The following is an 18,164-nucleotide window of genomic DNA, read 5'->3' as shown; positions in this document are numbered from 1 at the left end:
CTGACTAAATTCCTCTTCTATACCATCCAACAGGCGGTCTAGCCTACAATCCTGTTGGGAATACTTTGCGGCTAATTCTACTTGCCCATAAACTAAGCAAACGGGGATCTCTTTTCCGCCGGGCCCCACAGGTCTGACCTCGGCCATGTGATTTGGGTCAGCCTTGGTATACCGCGTCTTCACCATGGCCCAGGCTTCTCTGGCACCTTGATGGCAGGCCGATATCTTCCATAATCGGAAGCGCCGCCGCGCTCCCTTGAGCTTCTCCGTAAGCTCTGCAACGCCTTTTGGTAGGGAGACGGATGGCCACAAGGCCTGAGCAACACCTTGCATCACCTGCCGAACTTGTTCGTGCAGATGTGAGAGCTCGGATAGAAGATCACCCGCAGACCCGGGCATTTCCTCCGCGGGACGACCCGTCAGCATACCTACAGACATAACGTTGTTAGTCGGCTTCTTCGCCGAACTCCTTCAAAAGGATTCGTTCAAGCACTTATTGAAAATGCCGCGTCAAAGCCACTTATTCTCCTTCTCGGAGTCTGCAAGCTGGGCTCGAACGTCTTTTAGTTCCACGCTCAGCTTGATATTGGCGTCTTGGAGATTGTTTTTCTCCTGCCTAACCTCAGTCAGCACGCATTTGCTAGCCTCTAGCTGTCGCACGACATGCTGGTCCTCCGGATTTTCTCCGGATTCATCTGCAACATCTATTGTTAGATCTGCAGCCACGCCACACACTATAAGGAAACCATCATTCTTTAAAGTAAATGTTACCAGCGGGCGACTTTTTCGGTTCCTTCAATGTGGCAACAGCGGCCCGCAGTTGGGTCTTGCATTCCTCCAGCTCCTGTGACAGCCTAGTATTCTTCTCTGTAAGAACCTGCACAATAAAGATGATCCTTAAATCAGTTCTGCTAACCGTTTCAAGTCTCAGGGGCTACTGATACACATAAATTGTCAGATTTACTTACCCGTACATCCTTTACATACTGATCCGTGGCTGTGGCTAGACCATCTTGAGCAGCACGGAGGTACGCCTCTCCAAAATTGAAGGCATCAAATGCCTCTGGTGAGAAACAAGCGTTGCGGAGTATGGCCCGGCAGCGCCTATGATTCATGGCGCTTTCCACTTCTGAGTTTGTAGCGGATAATCTATCCGCATCCTCTGTAGGGGGATTATCCGGCGCCCACCCCATATCGGCTTCCGTCTCTATGTCTGGTCCTAGCGCCCGACTGGTGGAAGCGTGATTAGCAACATCACCGGACATATTCCGGCGAGCATTTTTTTGGTTAAAGAAACACAGGAGTCGTTACATTTCGAGAAAGACGACAACCACGGAGCGGGGTTTCTATTATACCTTTGCGCCGACGTCTCCGTCCTGACCGCCTTCCTTTTTGGCCTGCCCGGCCTCGCTGCCTCTTGTTGGCGAGTTGCTGCGGGTTTGGCAGGGCGTCCCGAATGCCTTCCCTGTAAAAACGCCATATGCATATGGTAGGTGAAGTGTCTAACAGCGGATCCTAGTTTTTGGAGTTGGGATTTTTTGGTTTTCTTACGTGCGATGCAGGAAGCAGTCCGGGATAGTCGGCTGTAATGGCCACCATGGCATCATCGCAGCTTAACTGATAGAACTGCCGATCTATCAGCTCCACGAATATAACCGGATCTTCTTCGAGTCCGGAGTCGAGGGCCCGGTTAGGGTCCTCGGGTTGTGGAGAAGGGCTGCTAACCTCCTTTATGGCTTTTCGCAGTTCCTACCACAAAGTGGCAAGGTGAATATTTACGACAAAGAATGCGGGAAAAATGGGAGTAAGGAGATATAACTTACCCAGCTTGGAGGATTGTACATGGAGAATCCATCCCGTGGCTTGATGTGGATGAACTCCTCTTCCTCTCCCTTGAACAATTCGGACATAATTTTTGCTAAAGTGGCAGCATTGTCCGGACCCTTACGCCCGCAGCGGGTGGCATCATCCGTCCCGTTAAAACACCACAAGGGGTGCCCACGATATTGAAGTGGTTGCACTCCCCGCATTATGCAAATTGACATAACTTCGATTACTGTCAATCCTGATTGAGCCAGTGCTTTAATCCGGTTCATCAGGTAGAGGACTTCTCCATTGTCTTCCACCTGGGGGCTCCATTGGAGCCAACTTCGGCGTTTCTTCAAAGGGGCATTGCTGAACTCAGGAAGACCCCGCCGAACAGGGTCCGGAAGGGGAACGTCCTCCATATAAAACCATTCCGAAGGCCAGTCTTCGGACGACTTCTTCGGGGTGCCGGACAGGTATCCGGTACCGGCGATGCGCCATATTTCGGCTCCGCCCACTTGATAAAGTGACCCCCTCTGTGTGCGAGGGACGAGGCAAAATAGCCTTTTCCATAGCTCGAAGTGAGCCTCGCAGCCCAGGAACAACTCGCAGAGAGCAACATAGCCGGCGATGTGTAGAATGGAGGCAGGGGTGAAATTGTGTAGTTGGAGGCCGTAGAACTCCAGGAGCCCGCGGAGGAATGGATGAATTGGAAATCCGAGTCCCCTTAATAAATAGGGAACAAGGCAGACCCGCTCCCCCGTAGAGGGACTGGGGAAGCTCTCCGCTTGCTCCCCGCCATTGTAGGTGGCAAGCCCGGCTCGAACGGGCACCATGTATGCTGGAGGGAGGAATCCCTTAGTCTGTAGTTCAATTAATCGACTGTGTGGGATGGAACACCTCTCCCAATCACCAGGCTTAGGGCTACGGGGGCGGGAGGAGGAGCTACGGAGGTCGGCCATGCTGGAATGGACCTTTTCGAAGCATGCTCTGATGGATTCTCGCTGGGGGAGGATGGTGTGGATCGGATCTGAGAATCCCCGTCCTTTTAATAGACAATTTATTTATATGGCTAGGGGGGCGAATGTAAAAACGCCCTGGCGCCTCGTATTCATTCGACGCATGGAAAATAGCCCTTATTGGGCACAAAAGCCAAGAGGTCCAAACATTTATGGGGTCGAACACTGCTTTGCAAACGTTCGAAATATGGAGAAGAACCCGCCCTGCAATGCCGAAGACAACACTGCGCGCCAGACTCGTCGTCATTGAAGCCTGGTTTGGGGGCTACTGAGGGAGTCCTGGATTAGGGGGTATCCGGACAGCCGGATTATATCCTTTGGCCGGACTGTTGGACTATGAAGATACAAGATTTAAGACTTCTCTCATGTCCGGATGGGACTCTACTTGGCGTGGAAGGCAAGCTAGGCAATACGGATATGTATATCTCCTTCTTTGTAACCGACCTTGTGTAACCCTAGCCCCCTCTGGTGTCTATATAAACTGGAGGGTTTTAGTCCGTAGGACAACATACAATCATACCATAGGCTAGCTTCTAGGGTTTAGCCTCTCCGATCTCGTGGTAGATCAACTCTTGTAATACTCATATCATCAAGAATAAATCAAGCAGGACGTAGGTTTTACCTCCATCAAGAGGGCCCGAACCTGGGTAAAACATCGTGTCCCCTGCCTCCTGTTACCATCCGCCTTAGACGCATAGTTCGGGACCCCCTACCCGAGATCCGCCGGTTTTGACACCGGCAGCCGCCGACGACCCCTGTTCCTCCTCCGGTCCTCACTCGAGCACACTCCATCGCTGCCCCGAGGTTCTCCGGGCTCGATGCCGCCCCTCCCCGTCTCTCGACAGCCCCACCCCGTCTTCCCCAGCTTCGGATTCTGTCCCGTCACCGCGTTGTTGCCGAGCATATTCGATCCGAGCTTGAGCTCAGTGCAGCTTCGCCCGAACTGCCCGGTCACTAGCTCCAACCCCAGCCCAGGCCCGGTGGATTTCGCGCCCGCCGCGGGCTCTCGTTGATGACCACCACGACGTCTGTCTCCCCCTCCCTCTCCCTCTCCCCACTACACTCCGAGCGGGCCTTTCCGTTCCCCAGATCCTCGGCGAGGAGCCGAGCCGGGGTCGCCTTCCCCGCTCGGTCGTACGGGCCATTGCTTCACCGGAGGACGCCTGCCATGTCTGCCGGCGGCGTCGGCGTGAACGGCTCTCCGGTGGCGCCTGAAGACTACGCAGGTTATTTCTGTGCCATTGATTTGATTTCTCCTATTTCTGCTTTGCTGCAGCCTCATGATAAGATTTGTGCCTAGTTGAAAGCCTAGTTTATATTTGATCATCTACTTTGTGTCGTTCAGTTTCCCTACTAGCGTCTTCTTATTGCTTTTGAAAATTTCAGTCTCGCCTTGTACCTTGACGACACCGGCATTGCCAACTGCGGCACAGGGATATCGTTCTTGCATCACATGCTTGATGTGAGTATGATTTACTCCTTTTGTCTGCAGTTGTGGGGTGAGGTTTTCTTTATTGACGGCATATGCTTGTGGTAGCGTAGGTATTTTGTTTTTTGACCTTTGGGTTTGTTTGAGGCAAGAATTTGACATGTCTCGCATCTAGCTGAAAAAGTATAGTAACTTCTTCATGCAAAGAAGGGCAAAACGGAACTTCGTAATCATGAAATATATGGCCTTGTGTGACGCTCCCGATTTGACCGTACACTAATCATACATGCAAATGTGTATGATTAAGATCAGGGACTCACGGGAAGATATCACAACACAACTCTACAAATAAAAATAAGTCATACAAGTATCATATTACAAGCCAGGGGCCTCGAGGGCTCGAATACAAGAGCTCGATCATAGATGAGTCAGCGGAAGCAACAATATCTGAGTACAGACATAAGTTAAACAAGTTGGCCTTAAGAAGGCTAGCACAAACTGGATACAAATAGAAAGAGGTGCAGGCCTCTTGCCTGGGATCCTCCTAAACTACTCATGGTCATCGTCAGCGGCCTGCACGTAGTAGTAGGCACCTCCCGAGTAGTAGCAGTCGTCATCGACAGTGGCGTCTGGCTCCTGGACTCCAGCATCTGGTCGCAGCAATCGGGTATAGAAAGAGGAAAAAGGGGGAGCAAAGCAACCGTGAGTACTCATCCAAAGTACTCGCAAGCAAGGAACTACACTACATATGTATGCATTGGTATCAAATGGAAAAGGCGTAACATATGTGGACTGAACTACAGAATGCCGGAATAAGAGGGGGATAGCTAGTCCTATCGAAGACTACGCTTCTGGTAACCTCCATCTTGCAGCAGAAGAAGAGAGTAGAAGGTAAGTTCACCAAGTAACATCGCATAGCATAATCCTACCCGGCGATCCTCTCCTCGTCGCCCTGTTAGAGAGCGATCACCGGGTTGTATCTGGCACTTGGAAGGGTGTGTTTTATTAAGTATCCGGTTCTAGTTGTCATAAGGTCAAGGTACAACTCCGAGTCGTCCTTTTACCGAGGGACACGGCTATTCAAATAGATAAACTTCCCTGCAGCGGTGCACCACATTTCCCAACACGCTCGATCCCCTTTGTCCGGACACACTTTCCTGGGTCATGCCCGGCCTCGAAAGATCAACATGTCGCAGCCCTACCTAGGCACAACAGAGAGGTCAGCATGCCGGCCTAAATCCTATGGCGCAGGGGTCTGGGCCCATCGCCCATTGCACACCTGCACGTTGCGTACGCGGCCGGCGAGCAAACCTAGCATCCCTTATACAAGAGCAGGCATTCCAGTCCAACCCGGCGCACGCCGCTCAGTTGCTGACATCACGAAGGCTTCGACTGATACCACGACGTGAGTGCCCATAACTGTTCCTGCGTAGTTGGTTAGTGCGTATAGGCCAGTGGCCAGACTCAGATCAAATACCCAGATCTCGTTAAGCGTGTTATTTTGAAATAACCGCGGACGCCGACCAGGGCCAGGCCCACCTCTCTCCTAGGTGGTCTCAACCTACCCTGTCGCTCCGCCACAAAGATCCACTCAGAGGGCCGTCGGGACAAACGTCATTTCAGACCCAATCCGTGAATCACTCGCGGGTACTCTATGAGCCGACCCGACTTTAGTCACCACAAGTATCATATAATATGTACATAAGTATAAACCCATGATCACCTCCCAAGTGATCACGGCCCGATAGTATAACATGGCAGACGGACAAGAATGTAGGGCCACTGATGATAAACTAGCATCCTATACTAAGCATTTAGGATTGCAGGTAAGGTATCAATAACTGTAGCAACAATGACAGGCTATGCATGATACGTCCATTTTGCATCATGCTTTTATATCGATATTTATTGCATTATGGGCTGTTATTACACATTATGTCACAATACGTATGCCTATTCTCTCTTATTTTACAAGGTTTACATAAAGAGGGAGAATGCCGGCAGCTGGGATTCTGGGCTGGAAAAGGAGCAAATATTAGAGACCTATTCTGGACAGCTCCAAAAGTCCTGAAACTTCACGGAAGGTGTTTTCCAAATATATAAAAAATACTCAGTGGAAGAAACTCACCAGGGGGGCCACACCCTGCCCACGAGGGTGGGCGCGCCCTACCCCCCAAGGCGCGCCCCCCTACCTCGTGGGCCCCCCGGTGGCCCTCCGGTGGCCATCTTCTGCTATATGGAGTCTTTCGATGGGAAAAAAATCATAAGCCATCTTCTCGGACGAAACTCCGCCGCCACGAGGCGGAACCTTGGCGGAACCAATCTAGGGCTCTGGTGGAGCTGTTCTGCCGGGGAAACTTCCCTCCCAGAGGGGGAAATCATCGCCATCGTCATCACCAACGCTCCTCTCATCGGGAGAGGGCAATCTCCATCAACATCTTCATTAGCACCATCTCATCTCAAAACCCTAGTTCATCTCTTGTATCCAATTCTTGTCTCCATGTCCGGGATTGGTGCTAGTAGGTTGCTAGTAGTGTTAATTACTCCATGTAGTTGATGCTAGTTGGTTTAATTGGTGGAAGATCATATGTTCAGATCCTATATGCATATTAATACCCCTCTGATTATGAACATGTTTATGCTTTGTGAGTAGTTACTTTTGTTCCTGAGGACATGGGAGAAGTCTTGCTATTAGTAGTCATGTGAATTTGGTATTCGTTCGATATTTTGATGAGATGTATGTTGTCTCTCCTCTAATGGTGTTATGTGAACGTCGACTACATGACACTTCACCATTATTTGGGCCTAGAGGAAGGTATTGGGGAGTAATAAGTAGATGATGGGTTGCTAGAGTGATAGAAGCTTAAACCCTAGATTATGCGTTGCTTCGTAAGGGGCTGATTTGGATCCATATGTTTCATGCTATGGTTAGGTTTACCTTAATAATTTTGTTGTAGTTGAAGATGCTTGCAATAGAGGTTAATCATAAGTGGGATGCTTGTTCAAGTAAGGGCAGCACCCAAGCACCGGTCCACCCACATACCAAATTTCCAAAGTACCGAACGCGAATCATATGAACGTGATGAAAACTAGTTTGACGATATTCCCATGTGTCCTCGGGAGCGCTTTACATCATATAAGAGTTTGTCCAGGCTTGTCCTTTGCTACAAAAGGATTGGGCCACCTTGCTGCACTTTATTTACTTTTGTTACTTATTGCTTGTTACAAATTATCCTATCACAGAACTATCTATTACCACTTATTTCAGTACTTGCAGAGAATACCTTGCTGGAAACCGCTTATCATTTCCTTCTACTCCTCGTTGGGTTCGACACTCTTACTTATAGAAAGGACTACGATAGATCCCCTATACTTGTGGGTCATCAATGCATCAGGATAGGATTAACGGAAAGCGGTATCATGCTACACTACTCTAATGCAAGCAGTATAGAGAAGAGTAGGCGATATCTGGTGATCAAGGGGGGGGGGCTTGTCTGGTTGCTCTGGCAAGGAGGGGTCGTCAACACCGTCGTCGATCGGGGGTACCGGCAGCGGTCTCGGGGTCTACTGGAAAGAATTAACGGAGGGGGAACACAATAAATAACAGAGCAAACAAAGCAACACAAAGCATAACATGGCAATGTGGGGTGCTAGGGTGACCTAACACAGTATGAGGTGATACCGGTGAAGGGGGGAACATCCGGGAAAATATCCCCGGTGTTTCGCATTTTCGGACAGATGAACCAGAGGGGGAAAGTTGCATGTTCTCTATGCTAGGGATGCGTGGTGGATGAACGGGCGGCGTATCCAGATTCGTCTCATCGTTCTGAGCAACTTTCATGTAAAAAATCTTTCCATCCGAGCTACGGTTTATTTTATATTGATTTTAAAAAATTTAAATTAATTTCAGCATTTATTTAATTATTTTAATTTAACATTATCCAGAACAGTGCATGCTGATGCCAGCATGACATCAGCAGTCAACAGAGATGTTGACTGGGTGGCTGATGTGTGGGTCCCGCATGTCATAGGTATAATTACCTAATCAACCTATTAATCAGTTTAATTAGTTAATTAGGTACCTAATGTTTATTTAGTTTAATTAAACAGAATTAATTAAGTTAATTAATTTATTTATTTAACATTTTATTTACTTTTTATTTATTTATTTTTAATTTCTTTTTTTAAAATCGTTTTCGTTCTAGGCAAGGCCCACATGTCATTAGCACATGGGGGCGGGGCCCAGCCGTCATAGGCCCAGAGGGCCTTAGCGGATCGGGCGGTGCGGTTACGGGCGTGCGGCGCTAGCCGCCCGATGGGGCAAACCCGGGCACGAGGACGACGACCGCCGGGACGCGACGGGGTGCCGGAGTTGGTCGTCGGCGCGGCACCGGCGCAGGCGGGCGGCGGCGTGGCGCTTGGAGGAGGAGGCGGGTGCAGGGAGCGGCCCGAGCGGCAGAGCTCCGGCGGGCGCGGTCGCGAGGCAGAGGCGGGGCGCGACGGGCGGATGCAGCGAGCGGGCGCGGGATGGCGCAGGGGGGAGCGGGGCGTGATACGTCTCCGTCGTATCTACTTTTCCAAACACTTTTGCCCTTGTTTTGGACTCTAACTTGTATGATTTGAATGGAACTAACCCGGACTGACGCTGTTTTCAGCAGAATTGCCATGGTGTTGTTTTATGTGTAGAAAACAAATATTCTCGGAATGACTTGAAACTGCACGGAACATCTTAGATAAAATAATAAAAAATCCTCGCCAAAGATGAAGACCAGGGGGCCCACACCATGTTCACGAGGGTGGGGGGCGCCCCCCCCCAGGGCGCGCCCCCCTACCTCGTGGGCCCCCTGGATGCCCTCCGACGCCAACTCCAACTCTATATATTTGCTTTCAGAGAGAAAAAAATCAGAGAGAAGAAATCATCGCGTTTTACGATACGGAGCCGCTGCCAAGCCCTAAAACCTCTCGGGAGGGCTGATCTGGAGTCCGTTCGGGGCTCTGAAGAGGGGGATTCGTCGTCGTCGTCATCATCAACCATCCTCCATCACCAATTTCATGATGCTCACCGCCGTGCATGAGTAATTCCATCGTAGGCTTGCTGGACAGTGATGGCTTGGATGAGATTTATCATGTAATCGAGTTAGTTTTGTTAGGGTTTGATCCCTAGTATCCACTATGTTCTGAGATTGATGTTGCTATGACTTTGCTATGCTTAATGCTTGTCAATAGGGCCCGAGTGCCATGATTTCAGATCTGAACCTATTATGTTTTCATGAATATATGTGAGTTCTTAATCCTATCTTGCAAGTCTACAGTCACCCACTATGTGTGATGATCCGGCAACCCCGAAGTGACAATAATCGGGACCACTCTCGATGATGACCATAGTTTGAGGAGTTCATGTATTCACTATGTGCTAATGCTTTGTTCCGGTTCTCTATTAAAAGGAGGCCTTAATATCCCTTAGTTTCCAATAGGACCCCGCTGCCACGGGAGTGTAGGACAAAAGATGCCATGCAAGTTCTTTTCCATAAGCACGTATGACTATACAGAATACATGCTTACATTACATTGATGAATTGGAGCTAGTTCTATGTCACCCTATGTTATGGATAAACAAAACTACATTCCTTAATGGATTTACGAAAGAAGAGTTGTATACGATGCAACCAGAAGGTTTTGTCGATCCAAAGGGAGCTAACAAAGTGTGCAAGCTCCAGCGATCCATTTATGGACTGGTGCAAGCCTCTCGGAGTTGGAATAAACGTTTTGATAGTGTGATCAAAGCATTTGGTTTTATACAGACTTTTGGAGAAGCCTGTATTTACAAGAAAGTGAGTGGGAGCACTACATCATTTCTGATAAGTATATGTGTATGACATATTGTTGATCGGAAATAATGTAGAATTATTCTGCAAAGCATAAAGGAGTGTTTGAAAGGAGTTTTTCAAAGAAAGACCTCGGTAAAGCTGCTTACATATTGAGCATCAAGATCTATAGAGATAGATCAAGACGCTTGATAAGGTTTTTCAATAAATACATACCTTGACAAGATTTTGAAGTAGTTCAAAATGGAACAGTCAAAGAAAGAGTTTCTTGCCTATGTTACAAGGTGTGAAATTGAGTAAGACTGAAAGCCCGACCACGGCAAAAGATAGAAAGAGAATGAATGTCATTCCCTATGCCTTGGTCATAGGTTCTATAAAGTATGCCATGCTGTGTACCAGATCTATTGTATACCCTACCACTGAGTTTGGCAAGGGAGTACAATAGTGATCTAGGAGTAGATCACTGGACAGCGGTCAAATTTATCCTTAGTGGAATAAGGATATGTTTCTCGATTATGGAAGTGAAAAAAGGTTCGTCGTAAAGGGTTACGCCGATGCAAGTTTTGACACTAATCTAGATGAATCTAAGTCTCAATCTAGATACATATTGAAAGTGGGAGCAATTAGCTAGAGTAGCTCCATGCAGAGCATTGTTGACATAAAATATTTGCAAAATACTTATGGATCTGAATATAACAGACCCGGTGACTAAAATTATCTCACAAGCAAAACATGATCACACCTTAGTACTCTTTGGGTGTTAATCACATAGCGATGTGAACTAGATTACTGACTCTAGTAAACCCTTTGGGTGTTGGTCACATATCGATGTGGACTATGGGTGTTAATAACATGGTGATGTGAACTATTGCTATTAAATCACATGGCAATGTGAACTAGATTATTGACTCTAGTGCAAGTGGGAGACTGAAGGAAATATGCCCTAGAGGCAATAATAAAGTTATTATTTATTTCCTTATATCATGATAAATGTTTATTATTCATGCTATAATTGTATTAACCGGAAACATAATACATGTGTGAATACATAGACAAATAGAGTGTCACTAGTATGCCTCTACTTGACTAGCTCGTTAAGCAAAGATGGTTATGTTTCCTAACCATGGACAAAGAGTTGTTATTTGATTAACGGGATCACATCATTAGTTGAATGATCTGATTGACATGACCCATTTCATTAGCTTAGCACCCGATCGTTTAGTATGTTGCTATTGCTTTCTTCATGACTTATACATGTTCCTATGACTATGAGATTATGCAACTCCCGTTTGCCGGAGGAACACTTTGTGTGCTACCAAACGTCACAACGTAACTGGGTGATTATAAAGGAGCTCTACAGGTGTCTCCAAAGGTACATGTTGGGTTGGCGTATTTCAAGATTAGGATTTGTCACTCCGATTGTCGGAGAGGTATCTCTGGGCCCTCTCGGTAATGCACAACACTTAAGCCTTGCAAGCATTGCAACTAATGAGTTAGTTGCGGGATGATGTATTACAGAATGAGTAAATAGACTTGCCGGTAACGAGATTGAACTAGGTATTGGATACCGACGATCGAATCTCGGGCAAGTAACATACCGATGACAAAGGGAACAACGTACGTTGTTATGCGGTCTGACCGATAAAGATCTTCGTAGAATATGTAGGAGCCAATATGGGCATCCAGGTCCCGCTATTGGTTATTGACCGGAGACGTGTCTCGGTCATGTCTACATTGTTCTCGAACCCGTAGGGTCCGCACGCTTAAGGTTTCGATGATAGTTATATTATGAGTTTATGAGTTTTGATGTACCGAAGGAGTTCGGAGTCCCGGATGAGATCGGGGACATGACAAGGAGTCTTGAAATGGTCGAGACGTAAAGATCGATATATTGGACGACTATATTCGGACATCGGAAAGGTTCCGAGTGATTCGGGTATTTTTTGGAGTACCGGGTAGTTACGGGAGAAGCAATGGGCCTTGATGGGCTTTAGTGGGAAGAGGAGAAAGGGCCAAGGGGCTGCTGCGCCCCCCCCCCCCTCCCCTCTGGTCCGAATTGGACTAGGGAAAATGGGGCCGGCCACCTCTCCTTCTCCTCCACTTCCTTCTCCCTTCCTCCCCTCTTGGTGGACTCCTACTAGGACTTGGAGTCCTAGTAGGACTCCACATCCTGGCCGCACCAATTGCCTTGGTCGGCCTCCTCCTCCTCCATCCTTTATATACTGAGGCAAGGGGCACCTCAGAGACAGAAGTTGATCTTCGTGATTGTTCCTTAGCCGTGTGCGGTGCCCCCCTCCACCATATTCCACCTTGGTCATATTGTAGCGGTGCTTAGGCGAAGCCCTGCGACAGTAGTACATCAAGATCGTCACCACGCCGTCGTGCTGACGAAACTCTTCCCCGACACTTTGCTGGATCGGAGTCCGGGGATCGTCATCGAGCTGAACGTGTGCTAGAAGTCGGAGGTGCCGTAGTTTCGGTGCTTGATCGGTCGGGCCGTGGAGACATACGACTACATCAACCAAGTTAACGCTTCCGTTGTCGATCTACAAGGTATGTAGATCACACTCTCCCCTCTTGTTGCTATGCATCACCATGATCTTGCGTGTGCGTAGGAAATTTTTTGAAATTACTATGTTACCCAACATGCATCACCATGATCTTGCGTCTGCGTAGGAAATTTTTGAAATTACGACGTTCCCCAACAGTGGCATCCGAGCCTAGGTTTTATGCGTAGATGTCATATGCACGAGTAGAACACAAGTGAGCTGTGGGTGATATAAGTCATACTGCTTACCAGCATGTCACACTTTGGTTCGGCGGTATTGTTGGATGAAGCGGCCCGGACCGGCATTACGCGTACGCTTACGCGAGACTGGTTTTACCTCCGTGCTATGCACACAGGTGACTAGCGGGTGTTAGTTTCTCCAACTTTAGTTGAACCGAGTGTGGCTACGCCCGGTCCTTGAGAAGGTTAAAACAACACTAACTTGACAAACTATCGTTGTGGTTTTCGATGCGTCGGTAAGAACGGTTCTTGCTAAGCCCGTAGCAGCCACATAAAACTTGCAACAACAAAGTAGAGGACGTCTAACTTGTTTTTGCAGGGCATGTTGTGATGTGATATGGTCAAGACGTGATGAGATATAAGTTGTTGTATGAGATGATCATGTTTTGTTGAAGTTATCGGCAACTGGCAAAAGCCTTATGGTTGTCTCTCTATTGCATAAGATGCAAGCGCCAAATAATTGCTTTACTTTATCGCTATGCGATAGCAATAGTTGCAAGAGCAATAGTTGGCGAGATGACCATGTGATGACACATTGATATAGATCAAGATGTTGGAGATCATGGTGTCATGCCGGTGACGATGGAGATCATGATGATGCTTTGGAGATGGAGATCAAAGGCACAAGATGATGATGGCCATATCATGTCACATATTTTGATTGCATGTGATGTTTATCTTTTATACATCTTATTTTGCTTAGTTCGACGGTAGCTTCATAATATGATCTCTCACTAATTATCAAGGTACAAGTGTTCTCCCTGAGTATGCACCGTTGCGAAAGTTCTTCGTGCTGAGGCACCACGTGATGATTGGGTGTGATAGGCTCTACGTTCAAATACATCGGGTGCAAAACAGTTGCACACGCGGAATACTCGGGTTAAACTTGACGAGCCTAGCATATAACAAATATGGCCTCGGAACACGGAGACCAAAAGGTCGAGCGTGAATCATATAGTAGATATGATCAACATATTGATGTTCACCGTTGATACTACTCCATCTCACGTGATGATCGGACATGGTTTAGTTGATTTGGATCACGTGATCACTTAGAGGATTAGAGGGATATCTTTCTAAGTGGGAGTTCTTAAGTAATATGATTAATTCAACTTAAGTTTATCATGAACTTAGTCCTGGTAGTATTAGCATATCTATGTTGTAGATCAATAGCTCGCATTGTTGCTTCCCTATGTTTATTTTGATATGTTCCTAGAGAAAAACTAAGTTGAAAGATGTTAGTAGCAATGATGCGGATTGGATCCATGATCTGAGATTTATCCTCATTGATGCACAGAAGAATTATGTCCTTGATGCACCGCTAGGTGACAGACCTATTGCAGGAGCAGATGCGGACGTTATGAACGTTTAGCTAGCTCAGTATGATGACTACTTGATAGTTTAGTGCACCATGCTTAACGGCTTAGAATCGGGACTTCAAAGACGTTTTGAACGTCATGGACCATATGAGATGTTCCAGGAGTTGAAGTTAATATTTCAAGCAAATACCCGAGTTGAGAGATATAAAATCTCCAACAAGTTCTATAGCTAAAAGATGGAGGAGAATAGCTCAAGCAGTGAGCATGTGCTCAGATTGTCTGGGTACTACAATCACTTGAATCAAGTGGGAGTCAATCTTCCAGATAAAATAGTGATTGACAGAATTCTCTAGTCACCATCACCAAGTTAGTAGAACTTTGTGATGAACTATGATATGCAAGGGATAACAGAAACGATTCCAAAGCTCTTTGTAATGTTGAAATCAACAAAGGTAGAAATCAAGAAAAATATCAGGTGTTGATGGTAGACAAGACCACTAGTTTCAAGAAAAGGGCAAAGGGAAGAAGGGGAACTTCAAGAAGAACGGCAAGCAAGTTGCTGCTCAAGTGAAGAAGCCCAAGTATGGTCCTAAGCCTGAGACTAAGTGCTTCTACTGCAAAGGGACTGGTCACTGGAAGCGGAACTGCCCCAAGCATTTGGCGGATAAGAAGGATGGCAAAGTGAACAAAGGTATATTTGATATACAGATTATTGATGTGTATTTTACTAGTGTTCGTAGCAACCCCTCGATATTTGATACTGGTTCAGTTGCTAAGAGTAGTAACTCGAAACGGGAGTTGCAGAATGAACAGAAACTAGTTAAGGGTGAAGTGACGATGTGTGTTGGAAGTGGTTCCAAGATTGATATGATCATCATCGCACACTCCCTATACTTTTGGGATTAGTGTTGAACCAAAATAAGTGTTATTTGGTGTTTGCGTTGAGCATGAATATGATTTGATCATGTTTATTGCAATACGGTTATTCATTTAAGTAAGAGAATAAATTGTTGTTCTGTTTACATGAATAAAACCTTATATGGCTACACACCCAATGAAAATGGTTCGTTGGATCTCGACCGTAGTGATACACATATTCATAATATTGAAACCAAAAGATGCAAAGTTAATAATGATGGTGCAACTTATTTGTGGCACTGCCGTTTAGGTCATATTGGTGTAAAACGCATGAAGAAAATCCATGTTGATGGGCTTTTGGAATCACTTGATTATGAATCATATGATGCTTGCGAACCATGCCTCATGGGCAAGATGACTAAGACTCCGTTCTCCAGAACAATGGAGCGAGCAACAGATTTGTTGGAAATCATACATACTGATGTATGTGGTCCAATGAATATTGAGGCTCATGGCAGTTATCATTATTTTCTGATCTTCACAGATGATTTGAGCAGATATGAGTATATCTACTTGATGAAATACAAATCTGAAACATTTGAAAAGTTCAAAGAATTTCAAAGTGAAGTGGAGAATCGTCGTAACAAGAAAATAAAAAGTTTCTACGATATGATCGCAGAGGTAAAATATTTGAGTTAAGAGTTTGGCCTTCAGTTAAAACAATGTGAAATAGTTTCACTATTCACGCCACCTGGAACACCACAATGTAATGGTGTGTCTGAACGTCATAACCGTACTTTATTAGATATGGTGCGATCTATGATGTCTCTTACCGATCTACCACTATCGTTTTGGGGTTATGCATTAGAGACAGCTGCATTCACGTTAAATAGGGCACCATCTAAATCCGTTGAGACGACACCGTATGAATTATGGTTTGGCAAGAAACCTAAGCTGTCGTTTCTTAAAGTTTGAGGTTGCAATGCTTATGTGAAAAAGTTTCAACCTGATAAGCTCTAACCCAAATCGGAGAAGTGTGTCTTCATAGGATACCCAAAAGAAAATGTTGGGTACACCTTCTATCACAGATCCGAAGGCAATATATTCATTACTTTGAATGGATCCTTTCTGGAAAAGGAGTTTTTCTCGAAAGAAGTGAGTGGGAGGAAAGTAGAACTTGATGAGGTAACTGTACCTGCTCCCTTATTGGAAAGTAGTTCATCACAGAAATCTGTTCCCGTGACTACTACATCGATTAGTGAGGAAGCTAATGATGATGATCATGTAACTTCAGATCAAGTTACTACCGAACCTCGTAGGTAAACCAGAGTGAGATCCGCACCAGAGTGGTACAATAATCATGTTCTGGAGGTCATGTTACTTGACCATGACGAGCCTACGAACTATGAGGAAGCGATGATGAGCCCAGATTCCTCGAAATGGCTTGAGGCCATGAAATCTGAGATGAGATCCATGTATGAGAACAAAATATGGACTTTGATTGACTTTCCCAATGATCGGCGAGACATTGAGATTAAATGGATCTTCAAGAGGAAGACGGACGTTGATAGTAGTGTTACTATCTACAAAGCTAGAATTGTTGCAAAAAGGTTTTCGACAAGTTCAAGGTGTTGACTACGATGAGAGTTTCTCACTCATATCTATGCTTAAGTCTGTCCGAATCATGTTAGCAATTGCCGCATTTTATGAAATCTGGCAAATGGATAAACAAAACTGCATTCCTTAATGGATTTATTAAAGAAGAGTTGTATATGATGCAACCAGAAGGTTTTGTCAATCCAAAAGGTACTAACAAAATATGCAAGCTCCAGCGATTCATCTATGGACTGGTGCAAGCATCTCGGAGTTGGAATATACGCTTTGATAAGTTGATCAAAGCATATAGTTTTATATAGACTTGCGGTGAAGCCTGTATTTACAAGAAAGTGAGTGGGAGCACTACAACATTTCTGATAAATATATGTGTATGACATATTATTGATCGGAGATAATGTAGATTTATTCTGCAAAGCATAAAGGAATGTTTGAAAGGAGTTTTTCAAAGAAAGACCTCGGTGAAGCTGCTTACATATTGAGCATCAAGATCTATAGAGATAGATCAAGACGCTTGATAAGTTTTTGAATGAGTACATACCTTGACAAGATTTTGAAGTGGTTCAAAATGGAACAGTCAAAGAAGGAGTTCTTGCCTGTGTTATAAAGGTGTGAAGTTGAGTAAGACTCAAAACCCGACCACGGCAGAAGATAGAGAGAGAATGAAAGTCATTCCCTATGCCTCAGCCATAGGTTCTATAAAGTATGCCATGCTATGTACCAGACCTATTGTATACCCTGCCCTGAGTTTGGCAAGGGAGTACAATAGTGATCTAGGAGTAGATCACTGGACATTGGTCAAAATTATCCTTAGTGGAATAAGGATATGTTTCTCGATTATGGAGGTGACAAAAGGTTCGTCGTAAAGGGTTACATCGATGCGAGTTTTGACACTGATCCAGATGACTCTAAGTCTTAATCTAGATACATATTGAAAGTGGGAGTAATTAGCTAGAGTATCTCCATGCAGAGCATTGTTGACATAGAAATTTGCAAAATACTTACAGATGTGAATGTGGCAGACTCGTTTACTAAACTTCTCTCACAAGCAAAACATGATCACACCTCAGTACTCTTTGGGTGTTAATCACATAGCGATGTGAACTAGATTATTGACTCTAGTAAACCCTTTGGGTATTGGTCACATGTCGATGTGAACTATGGGTGTTAATCACATGGTGATGTGAACAATTGATGTTAAATCACATGGCGATGTGAACTAGATTATTGACTCTAGAGCAAGTGGGAGACTGAAGGAAATATGCCCTAGAGGCAATAATAAAGTTATTATTTATTTCCTTATATCATGATAAATGTTTATTATTCATGCTAGAATACTATTAACCGGAAACATAATACATGTGTGAATACATAGACAAACAGAGTGTCACTAGTATGCCTCTACTTGACTAGCTCGTTGATCAAAGATGGTTAAGTTTCCTAACCATAGACATGAGTTTTCATTTGATTAAACGAGATCACATCATTAGGAGAATGATGTGATTG

General features: G+C 45.5%; 1 pseudogene; it reads left to right on the top strand.

Moving 5' to 3' along the window:
* The first annotated feature begins 3,837 nt into the window (after positions 1 to 3,837).
* Positions 3,838 to 18,164, top strand: part of LOC123184692 (imidazoleglycerol-phosphate dehydratase 3, chloroplastic-like) — a 37,684-nt pseudogene continuing 23,357 nt past the window's right edge.

This window comes from Triticum aestivum, chromosome 2A (genome assembly GCF_018294505.1).
Source record: "Triticum aestivum cultivar Chinese Spring chromosome 2A, IWGSC CS RefSeq v2.1, whole genome shotgun sequence".
NCBI classification, from domain to species: domain Eukaryota; kingdom Viridiplantae; phylum Streptophyta; class Magnoliopsida; order Poales; family Poaceae; genus Triticum; species Triticum aestivum.
The sequence above is the reverse complement of the archived record's forward strand: the minus strand, read 5'-3'. Positions and strand labels throughout refer to the sequence as shown.